The sequence below is a fragment of the Triticum urartu genome, chromosome 2A (assembly GCF_056163025.1).
Source record: "Triticum urartu cultivar PI428250 chromosome 2A, HENAU_Tu73, whole genome shotgun sequence".
Lineage (NCBI taxonomy): Eukaryota > Viridiplantae > Streptophyta > Magnoliopsida > Poales > Poaceae > Triticum > Triticum urartu.
This window is the reverse complement of record NC_141874.1, coordinates 736,376,627-736,392,685: the sequence shown is the minus strand read 5'-3', so window position 1 is coordinate 736,392,685 and position 16,059 is coordinate 736,376,627. Positions and strand designations below refer to the sequence as shown.

The following is a 16,059-nucleotide window of genomic DNA, read 5'->3' as shown; positions in this document are numbered from 1 at the left end:
CAAAATTTGGCAATCGAACATTATTTTGAATTGTGAACATTTTTTGAAAAAGTGAACAAGATTTGAAACTCAAACATTTTTTGAATTAATTTAAATAAGATTTCAAATGTGATTTTTTTTTAAAAATCTGAACATATTTTGAAAATGTGAGCAAATTTGGAACTCAAACATTTTTTGAATTAATGGAAACAACGTTTGAAAATGTGAACAAAATTTTGAAAATGCAAACAAGTTTTGAAACTCGAACATTTTTTAAATTAATAGAAACAAAATTTCAAAACGTGAACAAAAATTTGAAAATCTGAACATTTTTAAAAATGCGAAACTCGAACATTTTTCGTATTAATAGAACAAGTTTCCTATATTTGAACAAACTTTTGAAAATCTGAACATTTTTTATTTTTTTATCATTTATTGAATAACATGATCAAAATTCAATTTTTCCGAAAATTATTTGAAATTTTGTACTAAATTTGAAATTCCAAACAAATTATGAAATTCTGAATTTATTTAAAATTGGAAACTGAAAAGGAAACAAAGAAGAACAGAAAAAGGAAAAAACGAAACAGAAAAAAAATGAAAAACGAAACGAAAAGAAAACAAAAAAGAAACAAAAGAACCGGTTTAGGAACCTTCTAGAAGATTCCTCAAACCGGAAAAGACCGGCTGGAACCTCCTACTAGAAGCGTCCCGAAACCGGGAACGAAGAACACGCGGGCCCTTTTGCTAGTATTATACTAACATAAGCGGGTCCAGTTTTTTGTAAGATGAACTTCCTGACCCATGGACGTAAACTACGTTTCTAGCTTTGTAAGTCCAAGCTAGCTGTCATTTTGGAAAAGGTGTTTATCGATTTGTAATCAGTGCATTCCGTAAGTGCATGGGCATAACCTATCTGCCCTACTTGCATCGACGGCTGGAGGCACATCGTGGGCAAGCGTGCTGATCCATGACCGTAACTGTGTGAGGTAAATTTACATTGACGCTTTTGTGTTGGCTGTGGTGGGCGCTGGTCTGGTTCGCCACCTCCTCCCCATAAAATTACCTCACGGTACTTCTTGCGGGTCTGCTTTCTTGTCCAATGACGTAAGTTTACTTCGCATGCTTTGGATTAGTGTGGCGTAGGGGTGGACTGGGGTAAGGAATAAGAATTCCTCACCCAGGGTGACGAATAGCACGACCCTATATATATATAGAGAGAGAGAAAGAAAGAGAGATAATTCCACTGATATATATATATATATATATATATATATATATATATATATATATGATCGTTATACATTTCCGACCCCGGGCCTTCAAGTCATTGAATGACAGCTCAATCCTCTCTTTTCTAGAGCCGTTATACATTTCCGACCATGGAGATAATCAAATGACGTAGCAGTTAAAATCGTGATATAATTGAAACTTAAATTGTGTGTAGAATCTGAAGTTGAATCAAGACGAATCTGAAGGGAGAGGCGATGGCGTCCGCCTCCGATGGGCCGCCTGCTGGCGATGCCCGGCCGTCCACTGGTGATGCCCGGTCGCCTGAAGCGCGTCTCCGGAGGTGTGCGCCGGAGTCGTCCCCGGATGCGCCGTCTCCGCGCCTAAATGCGCCGTCGCGTTCGGCGCAACCGGATCTTGGAGGATCCATCGACGCGGCGGTGTCTGGGGAGAAGGAGCAGGCGCAGGGAGGAAGGCCACTCGCGGTGCAGTGGCGCGTTCGCTTTACCGATCCGGATCTTGATTCCGGATGGACCGAAGGACGCCTCTCGTTTTCTGAAGTATCTCGTTGGGTGGCGTTGCAGGATATGGACAACGACATCCTTGCCGGAGAGTACCTATCGGCCAATGATATAATCGAGGTAGGTTCTCGGATTCGTCTTGATTCGTATGATGTGGTTGTCGACTGTTGTATGCAGATTGCTCAAGAGAAGGCGGTGGAGCTCGTCGATCTGACGACGAACACGCCACAGGATCATCGCGTGAGTCGACCGCGGTGACTCGGGCGGTCGCGGCGAGCCGGCCGCCGATGCCGGCGGATCCCTCTGCGAGGCAAGTAGGGGGCAGGTTCTGGGCCTTGGCGGATTCGGACGAGGACGACGACGACGGGGGCTCCGCCGGCAGATCGCCGGCTGACTACTCGCCGTCGCCCTCCGATGTGATCTACGAGGCTTTCAACCCCGGCTACTCAGAGGAGGAGGTCGCTGCGCTGGTCGATGAGATCGTGCCGGCCGATGATCCGGCGAGGTTCGGGCTGAGTGCGGCGGATAGGGTGGAGGTGGTTCACCGGATCGTTCACCGGAGGACGGCGGCGACGGCGGTTCGGCCTTGGAAGGGGCCATTGCCTAAGGTATGCCTCCCGCCCTTAACTTTGTCCGATTTCATTCCGCAAGATGCTTGGACTAGAGTGATTCGTAAGAAGAAGGAGAGGAAGGGGAGATCGGACCTTCCTGCGCCGGCACCGATGAGCCGTACGCCGGCTGGGATCCGGGCGGCTAGGGTTGGTCGTTTGAATTTGCTTTTGGGCTGTGATGAGTGGGCCGGCTGTGGACCTTTGCTTGGGCATGAGGCCCAACATGGGGGAGTGGACGAGGGGCAATCTCGAGTGGTCTCGACTGGGCAAGTGGCCCACGAGAACCTGGATGTGGCTCCTCTCTCGTCCGAGCCGTGCAGCACTGGCGACGAGCATGATCGCGTGCGCTGGGTCGGGGATGATCCGAACCTCGCTGGGCCTGCGGCTGCGTTTGGGCCACTGTCTACTGGGTATGAGGCCCGGTTAGACGTGGAAACTAGCGCTACTACGGGAGGGGGTGCATGCACGCATCGTCCTGTCTCAGTTTCGCCGTCGCTGCGTCCTAGGGTTCGTCGTTCGCCGCGTCGTCGTTCCACAGGATCGGGCCGAGCGCACCGCATTCCCCCCCTTGGGTCGATGGCGGGGCCTGGCGGAGCTCCGCCTCCCGGGAAGAAGCCGCCTCCCTCTGGGGCGGGGCGGGCTGCGGGAGTGCCGCCACCGGGGATTGGCTCTGGTCAGGCCGCGGCGCCGCCGGGATCGGGCGTTGGCCATGGACTGCAGATGTCCGCTGCTACTGCTCGTGGTGGTGCGCCTTTTCCTCCCGCCGCGACGACGCGGGTGGCTTTCGGAGGCCCTGTTGGGAGGCCGCCGGCTCCAGCAGTGCTGCCTGGCGGGAGAGGTGGTCCGGGCGGCCCGGCAGCTGGTGTTCAGCCGCCTATTCTGGGGGGTGCGGCGGTGGCTCTTGGCCGGGGGGCTGTGCCTCCTAGGCCTCCTCCGTCCTCGGGTCCGGTGCAAATACCGCCCCCGGCTGTGCAGAGTACGGCGGCCGTGCCTGCGGCGGGCCGGGGAGCTGCGCCACCTAGGCCCCCAGCTCCTCCTCCGCATCTCGTTGCTCGCCCGCCTGGGTCTACGGTTGCACCCCGAGGTCAATGGGGGGATGACAGATATGATGCTTACGGGACGAGCCAGCATCGTGGTTCTTCATCAACGGGTGGTGGCCGTGGCTATGCCTGGCAGAGTGATGGATCTGCCGAGAGGCCTTTCTTGGGTCCTTCAGGAGGCTTCGTCGAGGGGCCCTCGGATCCGGGACATCGCCAGCGACAAGGGTTCCGTGGCTATCGGGGTGGTCGAGGAGGCAGAGGGGGCCGTTACCGTCCACGTCCTCCGCCACCTCCAGTTGTGGTCGACCAGACGACAGCTGACGAGTCTGCCGAGGGCCCTCTCTTGCCTGGCCACGCTATGGAGGTTGTGACGGCTCTTGCCTCTGTGCAGGTTCCTGAGAACGAGGTTATGACCGATGTTTCTGCGGAGTTGTTTGATAGGTCTGAGGCTGAGAGGGCTTCCAAGTGGGCGCGTAGGAAGGAAAAGATGCTTTCTTACCGGTGCGGTGACAAAGGTCACTTCATCACGGAGTGTGTGGCTATGTTATGTGATACCTGTGGTAAGCTGGCACACGAGTCTGGGGAGTGTCCGATGCTGCGTGATCAGGCACCGTCGCTCATGATGTATGGAGTATACTGTGCTGAGTTAACTTTTTTTGAATCTCCAAATGAGCGAGAGGCTGCTGACGAGTCCACGAGTATGACCACGGGGATAGTCAAGGTTACCAGAGGAGAGGTGGCTGAGACACAGATCGTGCAGAGACTTCGGGAGTTGGCTCCTGGGGAGTTCCAGTGGGACGTTGTCAGTATGGCTGATAGGATGTTCAGGGTTGAGTTTCCTTCTGTTGAGGATTTGCAGAGGCTGTTGAGCTTTGGGATGTGTAAGGTGCCGGGAACGGATGGTATCCTTGAGTTTCAGGAGTGGAAGCTTGTGGAGCCACAGGGCACGCCGCTTACTCAGGCGTGGTTGCATTTCTCCGGGGCTCCTTCTAGGCCGCTGCAGGATGCTCGGGTGGTGGCTAGTATGGGCATTTTGGTAGGGAAGCCTGAGCGTGTGGACATGGAGTTTACCCGAGCTCATGGGATTGCTCGGGTCTTGGTTAGTATTTTGAACATTGAGTATGTTCCGGATGTGGTTAAGTGGGCTTATCGAGGCAGAGTCTATGATTTGGCTATTGAGTTTGAGGATGAGAGCCTTCTGGGTGCGCCGGCTCATGATTCTGATATGGATATGCATGAGAGTGATGGCGGAGCAGGAGTTCGGGAGTCGCCGATCGAGGACCCTGGACGACAGTTGTCCAAGGGGCCGGGGCCCGAGCCGGCGTCGACCGGGGATGGAGCAGTCTCACCTTCTGTGGTCCCTTCGACAACTCTAAGATTTGGGTCTTTTGAGCCTCACTCTGCACCACCGAGGCTCTGGAGTGATCGAGTTGAGTCCGAGGAGGCGTTTGAGCGCGAGTTACCGGCTTTTGGTTTGGAGGATGATGTGGACACGATTCCTGGGGATCGGCCGGTGGCCATTCCCCTTCGTGCCCAGCAGACAACACCTTATCTGGAGGTACCGCAACTTGTTGTACCTGTTTTGTCGGGGAGTGACCTGGGGCAGGCGGCCTCGGTTTGCTCTCCTTCTACTGAGGAAGGCGACTTGGGGCAGGTGGCTTCCGAGTTTTCCTCCTCGCCGGGAGGGGGTCTGGGGCAGGTGGCCTCGGATATCTCTCCCCCCGTCGCGTCTGCCGGTCGGTTGATGCCGGCTTCACCTGCGGGAGGCGGCTCGGGGCAGGTGGCCTCGGAGCCTCCTTCTTCTCCGGTGCATGTGCGGGTAGCTTCTCCGGTGCTGGATGGGGAGCGAGGGCAGGTGGCCCTTGGTCGGTCTCCACCCACCCAGCCCCGAGTATTGCCAGATGGGCCGCGCCACACGTCGACTGTGAGTGCTTTGCCTATCTCGGGTGAGTCCGTACAGGTGGATCGGCCTGCTGGTTGGGGAGCGGTAGGAGGCCGGACCCCGGTCGCGATCTCTCGGGAGGAGGTTATCGCTTTTGGAGGGATTCAAGATCCGGTGTCTGAGGGGCGCCGGATGAGTGGACAACTCCAAAGCCAGCCTGACGTGGACGATATTCAGCAGCGGTGCGCCATGAGGGCGGCCAAGCTTTGTGACGTCGAGGTCACTACTGGTATGTCGGCCAATATATCTAATTCCATTTTGCATTTTTCAAATGATGATATTGTTAAGAATGCAAATCAATTAGGTGTTTCTTTGGGTAGTAATGACACTGAAATTTCTAATTCTGTTAATGATCTTTTAGACCTAGAGGCTGAGCGGGCCTTAGAGATGATCCGTAATATTGCGGCTGTCAAACCTATGAGTGATTCTGAGGTTGATGCGCTCGGGGTGAGGGTGTTAGATAACTTTTGTGCGGATCTTATGCAACCTACTACTGATGAGGATGTTCAGGCTGAGTCTACCGAGATGGTGTTGGCTAGCCCGTCTGAGACTGGTTGTGAGGACCAGTTGCAGAATCAAATGATCCCCAAGCGCAAGTGAAAACGGAAGGTCTACCCGGCTTCCGCAGTGTGTAGGAGTGCTAGGATACGTACGGCAAAAAAATTCCATGATGAAATATGAAAGGAATATTCTGGAATAGCAGAGGTCTAAAGGACTTGGCTAAAAGAAGGTTTCTTGCAGAGGCGTCTGTCGAGCATTGTTTAGATTTCATAGCTCTATTGGAGACGGGTAGAGATAACTTTGCACCTCAATTTCTAAATAATCTTTCGGGAGGTATAGATTTCGATTGGCATTTCTTGCCACCGAGAGGGAGGTCGGGTGGAATCCTTCTCAAAGTTAGGTGTGATGCGCTTGAGGTTCGCGGTGTGGTCATGGGAGACTTTGCTGTCAAGTTTAGGGTGCGCTCGAAGGTTGATGGGTTTAATTGGGCTCTTGTCGCGGTGTATGGTGCTGCACAGCCCGAGCTCAAGCCTGAGTTCTTGGCTGATCTTGTTCGGATTTGTGGCTCCGAGCAGTTGCCCATCCTGGTGGGGGGTGATTTCAATATTATAAGACGGTGTGAGGATAAGAACAATGATAATTTTGATGGACGATGGTCGTTCATGTTTAACACTATCATTGAAAGTCTGGACCTGAGCGAAATTGAGCTATCGGGTAGAAAGTTTACCTGGGCGAACGTGATGCCAAATCCGACGTATGAGAAGTTGGACCGAGTGTTGGCTAGCGTTGATTGGGAACAGAAGTTTCCCCTGGTGACTGTCCAGGCCTTGTCCCGTGGCATCTCTGACCATACGCCTTTACTTGTCGACTCTGGTGAACCCACGCACCCGGGGAACAAAAATGTGTTCTCCTTTGAGATGGCTTGGTTTGAAAGAGATGGCTTCCTGGATCTTGTGGCCAGAGAGTGGGCTAAGGATTCAGGAGGGAGGACCGCGCTTTAGCGCTGGCAAAATAAGATTAGGCATTTGAGAAGTTTCTTATGTGGGTGGGCTAAGCATCTAAGCGGGATTTATAAGGCCGAAAAGGAAAAGCTCCTTGTCCTTATACAGTCTCTGGATGTAAAAGCGGAAACCACGATACTGCCGGTTCCGGAGCTTCATGCCAAGCTAGAGGCGGAATTGCGGCTCAAAGAACTTCTTAGAGAAGAAGAGTTGAAGTGGGCGTTGCGGGCCAAGGTCCGGCGTGTTGTCCAGGGGGACGCGAACACACAATTCTTTCACATGATCGCTAACGGTAAGCATCGAAAGAAGAGGATCTTTCAGCTTGAGCAAGATGAGGGTACGATTGTAGGACAGGATAACCTAAAATTGTACATAACCGAATACTATAAGCAGCTGTTTGGCCCTCCAGAAGAGAACTATGTGTCTCTGGACGAGTCAAGGGTTGAGGATATTCCTCAGCTTACTTCGGTGGAGAACGATATTCTGGCGGCTCCTTTCTCGGAGAATGAGGTGCTCGAGGCTATCTCGCAAATGAAGAATAACAAGGCGCCGGGACCTGATGGTTTCCCAGCGGAGTTTTATAAGAAGTGCTGGCATATCATTAAAGGGGACTTGTTGCCCATGTTTAATGACTTGTTTGCTGGGAAGCTTCATCTATTTCAGCTAAATTTTGGAACAATTACCCTTCTTCCTAAGAAAAAGAGGCTGTGAGGATTGAGCAATTCAGGCCAATCTGTCTTCTTAATGTCAGTTTCAAAATTTTCACCAAGGTCGGGACCAATAGACTCACACAGATTGCGCATTCTGTTGTGCAGCCTACCCAATCTGCTTTCATGCCGGACAGGAATATCCTTGAGGGTGTAGTGGTCCTTCATGAAACGCTCCATGAAATCCACACGAAAAAACTGGATGGGGTTGTTTTCAAAGTGGATTTCGAAAAAGCGTACGACAAAGTCAAATGGCCATTCCTTCAGCAGGCCTTGCACATGAAGGGTTTTGATGAGGCTTGGCGACGCCAGGTAGAATCCTTTACGCAGGGAGTGTTGGAATTAAAGTAAATGATGATATTGGGCACTATTTCCAGACACATAAAGGTCTGCGGCAAGGAGATCCAATGTCCCCTGTTTTTTTCAACATTGTGGTTGACATGTTGGCAATCCTAATTGGTCGGGCAAAGGAGGCCGGTCAGGTGGGAGGCTTGGTGCCCAACCTAGTTGATGTGGGGGGGGGGGTGTCCATCTTACAGTACGCTGATGATACTACCATCTTCATGGAGCATGACCTGGCAAAAGCGAGAAATATGAAGCTGGTGCTTTGCTTATTTGAACAACTATCTGGGTTAAAGATTAACTTTCATAAAAGCGAATTGTTCTGTTTTGGTAGAGCCAAGGAGGAACAGGAGGCTTATAGGCATTTGTTCAGATGTGAATTAGGAGCTTTACCTTTCACTTACTTAGGTATACCTATTCACCATCGTAAGCTTACAAACTGAGAGTGGAAATGCGTTGATGATCGGTTTGAAAAAAAACTGAGTTGCTGGAAGGGCAAACTTATGTCGTATGGAGGCCGGTTAATTCTTATTAATTCGGTACTCACGAGTATGCCGATGTTCCTATTATCTTTCTTTGAGGTTCCAGTTGGGGTTAGGAAATGACTGGACTTCTACCGATCAAGATTTTTTTGGCAGAGTGATGAACTTAAGAGAAAGTATAGACTCGCCAAGTGGGATGTTATTTGTAGACCTAAGGACCAAGGGGGGTTGGGTATCGAAAATCTTGAGGTCAAGAACAGATGCTTGCTTAGTAAGTGGTTGTATAAGCTTTCGGGTCCGACTGATGCAACTTGGGCGCAGATTCTTCGTAACAAGTATCTGCAGTCCAAAACTTTGTCACAGGTGACAGTGAGACCAACTGATTCGCCGTTTTGGAAGGGGCTTATGAGAGTCAAGGTAACCTTCTTTAATAGAACAAAGTTTATTATCGGTGATGGAAATGGCACACGGTTCTGGGAGGACACCTGGCTGGGTGATACACCTTTAGCAATACAGTACCCAACCTTGTATCGAGTTGTCCAGCGACGTGATGCGCTAGTTGCAATGGTTATGCAGTCCACTCCCCTTAATATTCAGTTTCGACGGGTGCTTGTTGGTGAGAGATGGGAAGCTTGGCTCCATCTGGTGCGTAGACTGATGGAAGTTCAGCTAGCGCAATAGCCCGATCAGCTAAGTTGGAAGCTTACTAGGAACGGACAATTTACTGTCAAGTCGATGTTCACCGATGTCATCAATTCCACAGTCATTCCTAGTACCAGACATGTTTGGAAAGTAAAAGTGCCTTTGAAAATCAAAGTGTTTATGTGGTTTGTCCATAAAAAGGTAATCTTAACAAAAGACAACTTGGTCAAGCGCAATTGGACTGGATCTACTAGGTGTAGCTTGTGTGACCAGGACGAGACCATTAAGCATCTCTTCCTTGATTGTCCTTTGGCGAGAATTTTGTGGCGCACTGTGCAAATTGCTTTTAACATTACTCCTCCGAGTACGGTCGGGTCGTTATTTGGAACGTGGCTGGATGGGATAGAGTCCGAAACAGCTAGACATATTCGTGTAGGAGTGTATGCGTTGTTATGGGCAGTTTGGAACTGCAGAAATGATTTGGTCTTTAACAGAATAACTACTATTCATTTTTTGCAGGTTTTATTCCGTGCTACGGCGCTGATCCGTATGTGGTCCTTACTCACTCCGACGGAGGCCAGGGAGCGTTTGGTTACTGGATCTGTCCGGTGAGAGATGGTAGCGCGGGATATCTTCAACCGGTTTGGTTGGCGGTCATGTAATAGGATAGGCTATTAGTGCTCCTATCTTTTCTTTTACCAGCCGGTTGTGGCCATTGTGGTTTATCTTGGTTTAGCTGCGATGCTCTTGGTGAGCTCGCCTTTATGTTGTTGAAGACTTAACGACTTTGTTGAACCTATTGTTATTTATTGAGGTGGCTGTATGCATCTTTCTGATGCAGAGGCCGGGGAGTTCCCCCTTTTTGAATTTTTTTTTGTGCTTTATGACTTTGATCTTAAGCTTCTGAAGTATCATGAACAGGGCTACTATTTCATACTCCCTCCGTCCCAAAATAAGTGAATTGACTTTGTACTGTACAATTTACTGGCTTAGGTAGGTGCACGCGCCTTCACGAGATTCTGCTCGCACGATGCGAGTCGGGCGGTTGGACTGATTTCCTTGATGGACTACAATCGAATCTGAAAGTGGCGCTTGCGCTGTGTTTTGTGTAGCAAGTATGTTACTTATTTGCGGTATTATATGAGAGGTGGGATTTGCTTGGTCCCGGTTTCGCCGTGGGCAGAGCTTTATCAGTATTCCTTGTCGGTCCATGTCGTCTAGATAACCAGGTAATGTCTTCCCACATAGCAGAATCTTGCAAAGTTAGCATTGAATTTGTTTGCGTTAAGATGTGTTTTGTTTCTACAGATTCAGTTTTTCAACATGGTTGCCTCATGTCTATGTCCATGGTTACTGAGGCAAGTAGTATTGTTCTTCATTTTCCAATTAAAGCGAATAGTTGCACGAGCAATTGCTATATGAGCCACCCAATTCCAAATGCAAATGATTCCCACTCAATTCAGATTATTTTACCACAAAAGCAACTTGGCTGCAAGTCAGAAATTTGTCGACTTTCTATCTGGCTCTCAAATAATTATCGTTGGATCTAAATTTCTAAATTAAGTATCTGTTGTTTCGCTGTGACAAGTATGTTGGTATACATTTGCTAGGTATGTCTTATGTTGCTCGTACAATCGCAATGGCGTGCAAAAAGGGAAGTTATTTTCATCTGTGTCTGCTGAAGCATAGACTGATAACCCACCGTCCGAACTAAAGCCTGGAATTGATCTATGTTTTTTATATGTATGACAGATATGAACCAGTTATGAACAGATATGAACCAGTTAAATTTTTTGAGAAACCATATGAACCAGTTAATGAACCTTCTCTTTATAATTGTTGTCAAATCAGCAAGTTTTCCTTTATATGAGAATACAGTGTTAGTCTCATGTTGTAGATGTTCATGGCCTTTGTTTTTTCTCTTTGCAGAGTTATGATGCTTCTACTCACTTTGAGACAACTGTTGTTGGGGAACGTAGTAATTTCAAAAAATTTCCTACGCACACGCAAGATCATGGTGATGCATAGCAACGAGAGGGGAGAGTGTTGTCTACGTACCCTCGTAGACCGTTCGCGGAAGCGTTATATCAACGCGGTTGATGTAGTCGTACGTCTTCATGTCCGACCGATCCAAGTACCAAAAGCACAGCACCTCCGAGTTCTGCACACGTTCAGCTCGGTGACGTCCTCGCCTTCTCGATCCAGCAAGAGGGGCGAAGTAGTAGATGAGTTCCGGCAGCACGACGGCGTGGTGACGGTGTTGGTGAAGAACAATCTCCGCAGGGCTTCGCCTAAGCACTACAAAAACTATGACAGAGGATAAACTAGAGGAGATAGGGTTGCCGGCACACGGCTTGGTGTTTCTTGATGTGTCTTTGGTGCTAGCCCTGCCCCTCTATTTATATATGGAGCCCTGGGGTCGAAACTTGGAGTAAAAGCCTCCACAAAGTTGGTTTCACCCGAAAGGCAAGAGTCCTTCTCGGACTCCAAGGCCAGACGCCAGGGTTCCCGGCGTCTGGACCCAGACGCCAGGGACCCTGGTGTCTGGCCCCTGGACTCCGCAAAACTTCCTTTTGCGCTTTTCAAAAACCTTGTGGGCTTTCCCCTTTGGCCCAAATAAAGTGTTCTCTTACCCAAACATTTCGGGAAACATCTGGAACCCCTTCCGGTGATTTCCGGAACCCTTCCGGTGACCAAACACTATTATCATATATATCAAACTTTATCTCCGGACCATTCCGGAGTTCCTCGTCATGTCCGTGATCTCATCCCGGACTCCGAACAACATTCGGTCACCAACATACATAACTCACATAGTACTATATCGTCAACGAACGTTAAGCGTGCGGACCCTACGGGTTCGAGAACTATGTAGACATGACCGAGACACCTCTCTGGTCAATAACCAATAGCGGGACCTGGATGCCCATATTGGCTCCTACATATTCTACGAAGATCTTTATCGGTCAGACCGCATAACAACATACGTTGTTCCCTTTGTCATCGGTATGTTACTTGTCCGAGATTCGATCGTCGGTATCTCAATACCTAGTTCAATCTCGTTACTGGCAAGTCTATTTACTCGTTCTGTAATACATCATCTCGCAACTAACTCATTAGTTGTAATGCTTTCAAGGCTTATGTGATGTGCATTACCGAGAGGGCCCAGAGATACCTCTCCGACAATCGGAGTGACAAATCCTAATCTCGAAATACGCCAACCCAACATCTACCTTTGGAGACACCTGTAGAGCACCTTTATAATCACCCATTTACGTTGTGACGTTTGGTAGCACACAAAGTGTTCCTCCGGCAAACGGGAGTTGCATAATCTCATAGTCATAGGAACATGTATAAGTCATGAAGAAAGCAATAGCAACATACTAAACGATCGGGTGCTAAGCTAATGGAATGGGTCATGTCAATCAGATCATTCACCTAATGATGTGATCCCGTTAATCAAATAACAACTCTTTGTTTATGGTTAGGAAACATAACCATCTTTGATTAACGAGCTAGTCAAGTAGAGGGCATACTAGTGACACTATGTTTGTCTATGTATTCACACATGTATTATGTTTCCGGTTAATACAATTCAAGCATGAATAATAAACATTTATCATGATATAAGGAAATAAATAATAACTTTATTATTGTCTCTAGGGCATATTTCCTTCAGTCTCCCACTTGCACTAGAGTCAATAATCTAGATTACACAGTAATGATTCTAACACCCATGGAGCCTTGGTGCTGATCATGTTTTGCTCGTGGAAGAGGCTTAGTCAACGGGTCTGCAACATTCAGATCTGTATGTATCTTGCAAATCTCTATGTCTCCTACCTGGACTAAATCCCGGATGGAATTGAAGCGTCTCTTGATGTGCTTGGTTCTCTTGTGAAATCTGGATTCCTTTGCCAAGGCAATTGCACCAGTATTGTCACAAAAGATTTTCATTGGACCCGATGCACTAGGTATGACACCTAGATCGGATATGAACTCCTTCATCCAGACTCCTTCATTTGCTGCTTACGAAGCAGCTATGTACTCCGCTTCACATGTAGATCCCGCTACGACGCTTTGTTTAGAACTGCACCAACTGACAGCTCCACCGTTTAATGTAAACACGTATCCGGTTTGCGATTTAGAATCGTCCGAATCAGTGTCAAAGCTTGCATCAACGTAACCATTTACAGTGAGCTCTTTGTCACCTCCATATACGAGAAACATATCCTTAGTCATTTTCAGGTATTTCAGGATGTTCTTGACCGCTGTCCAGTGATCCACTCCTGGATTACTTTGGTACCTCCCTGCTAAACTTATAGCAAGGGATACATCAGGTCTGGTACACAGCATTGCATACATGATAGAGCCTATGGCTGAAGCATAGGGAACATCTTTCATTTTCTCTCTATCTTCTGCAGAGGTCGGGCATTGAGTCTGACTCAACTTCACACCTTGTAACACAGGCAAGAACCCTTTCTTTGCTTGATCCATTTTGAACTTCTTCAAAAAAATTTCAAGGTATGTGCTTTGTGAAAGTCCAATTGAGCGTCTTGATCTATCTCTATAGATCTTTATGCCTAATATGTAAGTAGCTTCACCGAGGTCTTTCATTGAAAAACTCTTATTCAAGTATCCCTTTATGCTATCCAGAAATTCTATATCATTTCCAATCAATAATATGTCATCCACATATAATATCAGAAATGCTACAGAGCTCCCACTCACTTTCTTGTAAATACAGGCTTGTCCGAAAGTCTGTATAAAACCATATGCTTTGATCACACTATCAAAGCGCTTATTCCAACTCCGAGAGGCTTGCACCAGTCCATAAATGGATCGCTGGAGCTTGCACACTTTGTTAGCTCCCTTTGGATCTACAAAACCTTCCGGTTGCATCATATACAACTCTTCTTCCAGAAATCCATTCAGGAATGCAGTTTTGACATCCATCTGCCAAATTTCATAATCATAAAATGCGGCAATTGCTAACATGATTCGGACAGACTTAAGCATCGCTACGGGTGAGAAGGTCTCATCATAGTCAACCCCTTGAACTTGTCGAAAACCTTTTGCAACAAGTCGAGCTTTGTAGACAGTAATATTACCGTCAGCGTCAGTCTTCTTCTTGAAGATCCATTTATTCTCAATTGCTTGCCGATCATCGGGCAAGTCAACCAAAGTCCATACTTTGTTCTCATACATGGATCCCATCTCAGATTTCATGGCTTCAAGCCATTTTGCGGAATCTGGGCTCACCATCGCTTCTTCATAGTTCGTAGGTTCATCATGATCTAGCAGCATGATTTCCAGAATAGGATTACCATACCACTCTGGTGCGGATCTCACTCTGGTTGATCTACGAGGCTCAGTAGTATCTTGTCCTGAAGTTTCATGATCATTATCATTAGCTTCCTCACTTATTGGTGTAGGTGTCGCAGAAACAGTTTTCTGTGATGTACTACTTTCCAATAAGGGAGCAGGTATAGTTACCTCATCAAGTTCTACTTTCCTCCCACTCACATCTTTCGAGAGAAACTCCTTCTCCAGAAAGTTTCCGAATTTAGCAACAAAAGTCTTGCCTTCGGATCTGTGATAGAAGGTGTATCCAATAGTTTCCTTTGGATATCCTATGAAGACACATTTCTCCGATTTGGGTTCGAGCTTATGAGGTTGAAGCTTTTTCACATAAGCATCGCAGCCCCAAACTTTTAGAAACGACAACTTTGGTTTCTTGCCAAACCATAGTTCATAAGGCGTCGTCTCAACGGATTTCGATGGTGCCCTATTTAACGTGAATGCGGCCGTCTCTAAAGCATAACCCCAAAACGATAGCGGTAAATCAGTAAGAGACATCATATATCGTACCATATCTAGTAAAGTACGATTACGACGTTCGGACACACCATTACGCTGTGGTGTTCCGGGTGGCGTGAGTTGCGAAACTATTCCGCATTGCTTCAAATGTAAACCAAACTCGTAACTCAAATATTCTCCTCCACGATTAGATCGTAGAAACTTTATTTTCTTGTTACGATGATTTTCAACTTCACTCTGAAATTCTTTGAACTTTTCAAATGTTTCAGACTTATATTTCATTAAGTAGATATACTCATATCTGCTTAAGTCATCTGTGAAGGTGAGAAAATAACGATATCCGCCACGAGCCTCAATATTCATCGGACCACATACATCTATATGTATGATTTCCAACAAATCTGTTGCTCTCTCCATAGTACCGGAGAACGGTGTTTTAGTCATCTTGCCCATGAGGCACGGTTCGCAAGTACCAAGTGATTCATAATCAAGTGGTTCCAAAAGTCCATCAGTATGGAGTTTCTTCATGCATTTTACACCGATATGACCTAAACGGCAGTGCCACAAATAAGTTGCACCATCATTATCAACTCTGCATCTTTTGGCTTCAACATTATGAATATGTGTATCACTACTATCAAGATTCAATAAGAATAGACCACTCTTCAAGGGTGCATGACCATAAAAGATATTACTCATATAAATAGAACAACCATTATTCTCTGATTTAAATGAATAACCGTCTCGCATTAAACAAGATCCAGATATAATGTTCATGCTCAACGCTGGCACCAAATAACAATTTTTTAGGTCTAATACTAATCCCGAAGGTAGATGTAGAGGTAGCGTGCCGACCGCGATCACGTCGACTTTGGAACCGTTTCCCACGCGCATCATCACCTCGTCCTTAGCCAATCTTCGCTTAATCCGTAGTCCCTGTTTCGAGTTGCAAATATTAGCAACAGAATCAGTATCAAATACCCAGGTGCTACTGCGAGCATTAGTAAGGTACACATCAATAACATGTATATCACATATACCTTTGTTCACCTTGCCATCCTTCTTATCCGCCAAATACTTGGGGCAGTTCCGCTTCCAGTGACCAGTCTGCTTGCAGTAGAAGCACTCAGTTTCAGGCTTAGGTCCAGACTTGGGTTTCTTCTCTTGAGCAGCAACTTGCTTGCTGTTCTTTTTGAAGTTCCCCTTCTTCTTCCCTTTGCCCTTTTTCTTGAAACTACTGGTCT

At 47.4% G+C, this 16,059-nt stretch overlaps 2 pseudogenes; both read left to right on the top strand.

The window, feature by feature from the left end:
* The first annotated feature begins 1,466 nt into the window (after window positions 1-1,466).
* On the top strand, window positions 1,467-3,267 carry LOC147987407 (uncharacterized; annotated as a pseudogene).
* A 64-nt stretch (window positions 3,268-3,331) lies between these two features.
* LOC147987406 (uncharacterized) lies at window positions 3,332-6,004 on the top strand (annotated as a pseudogene).
* Window positions 6,005-16,059: the final 10,055 nt, after the last annotated feature.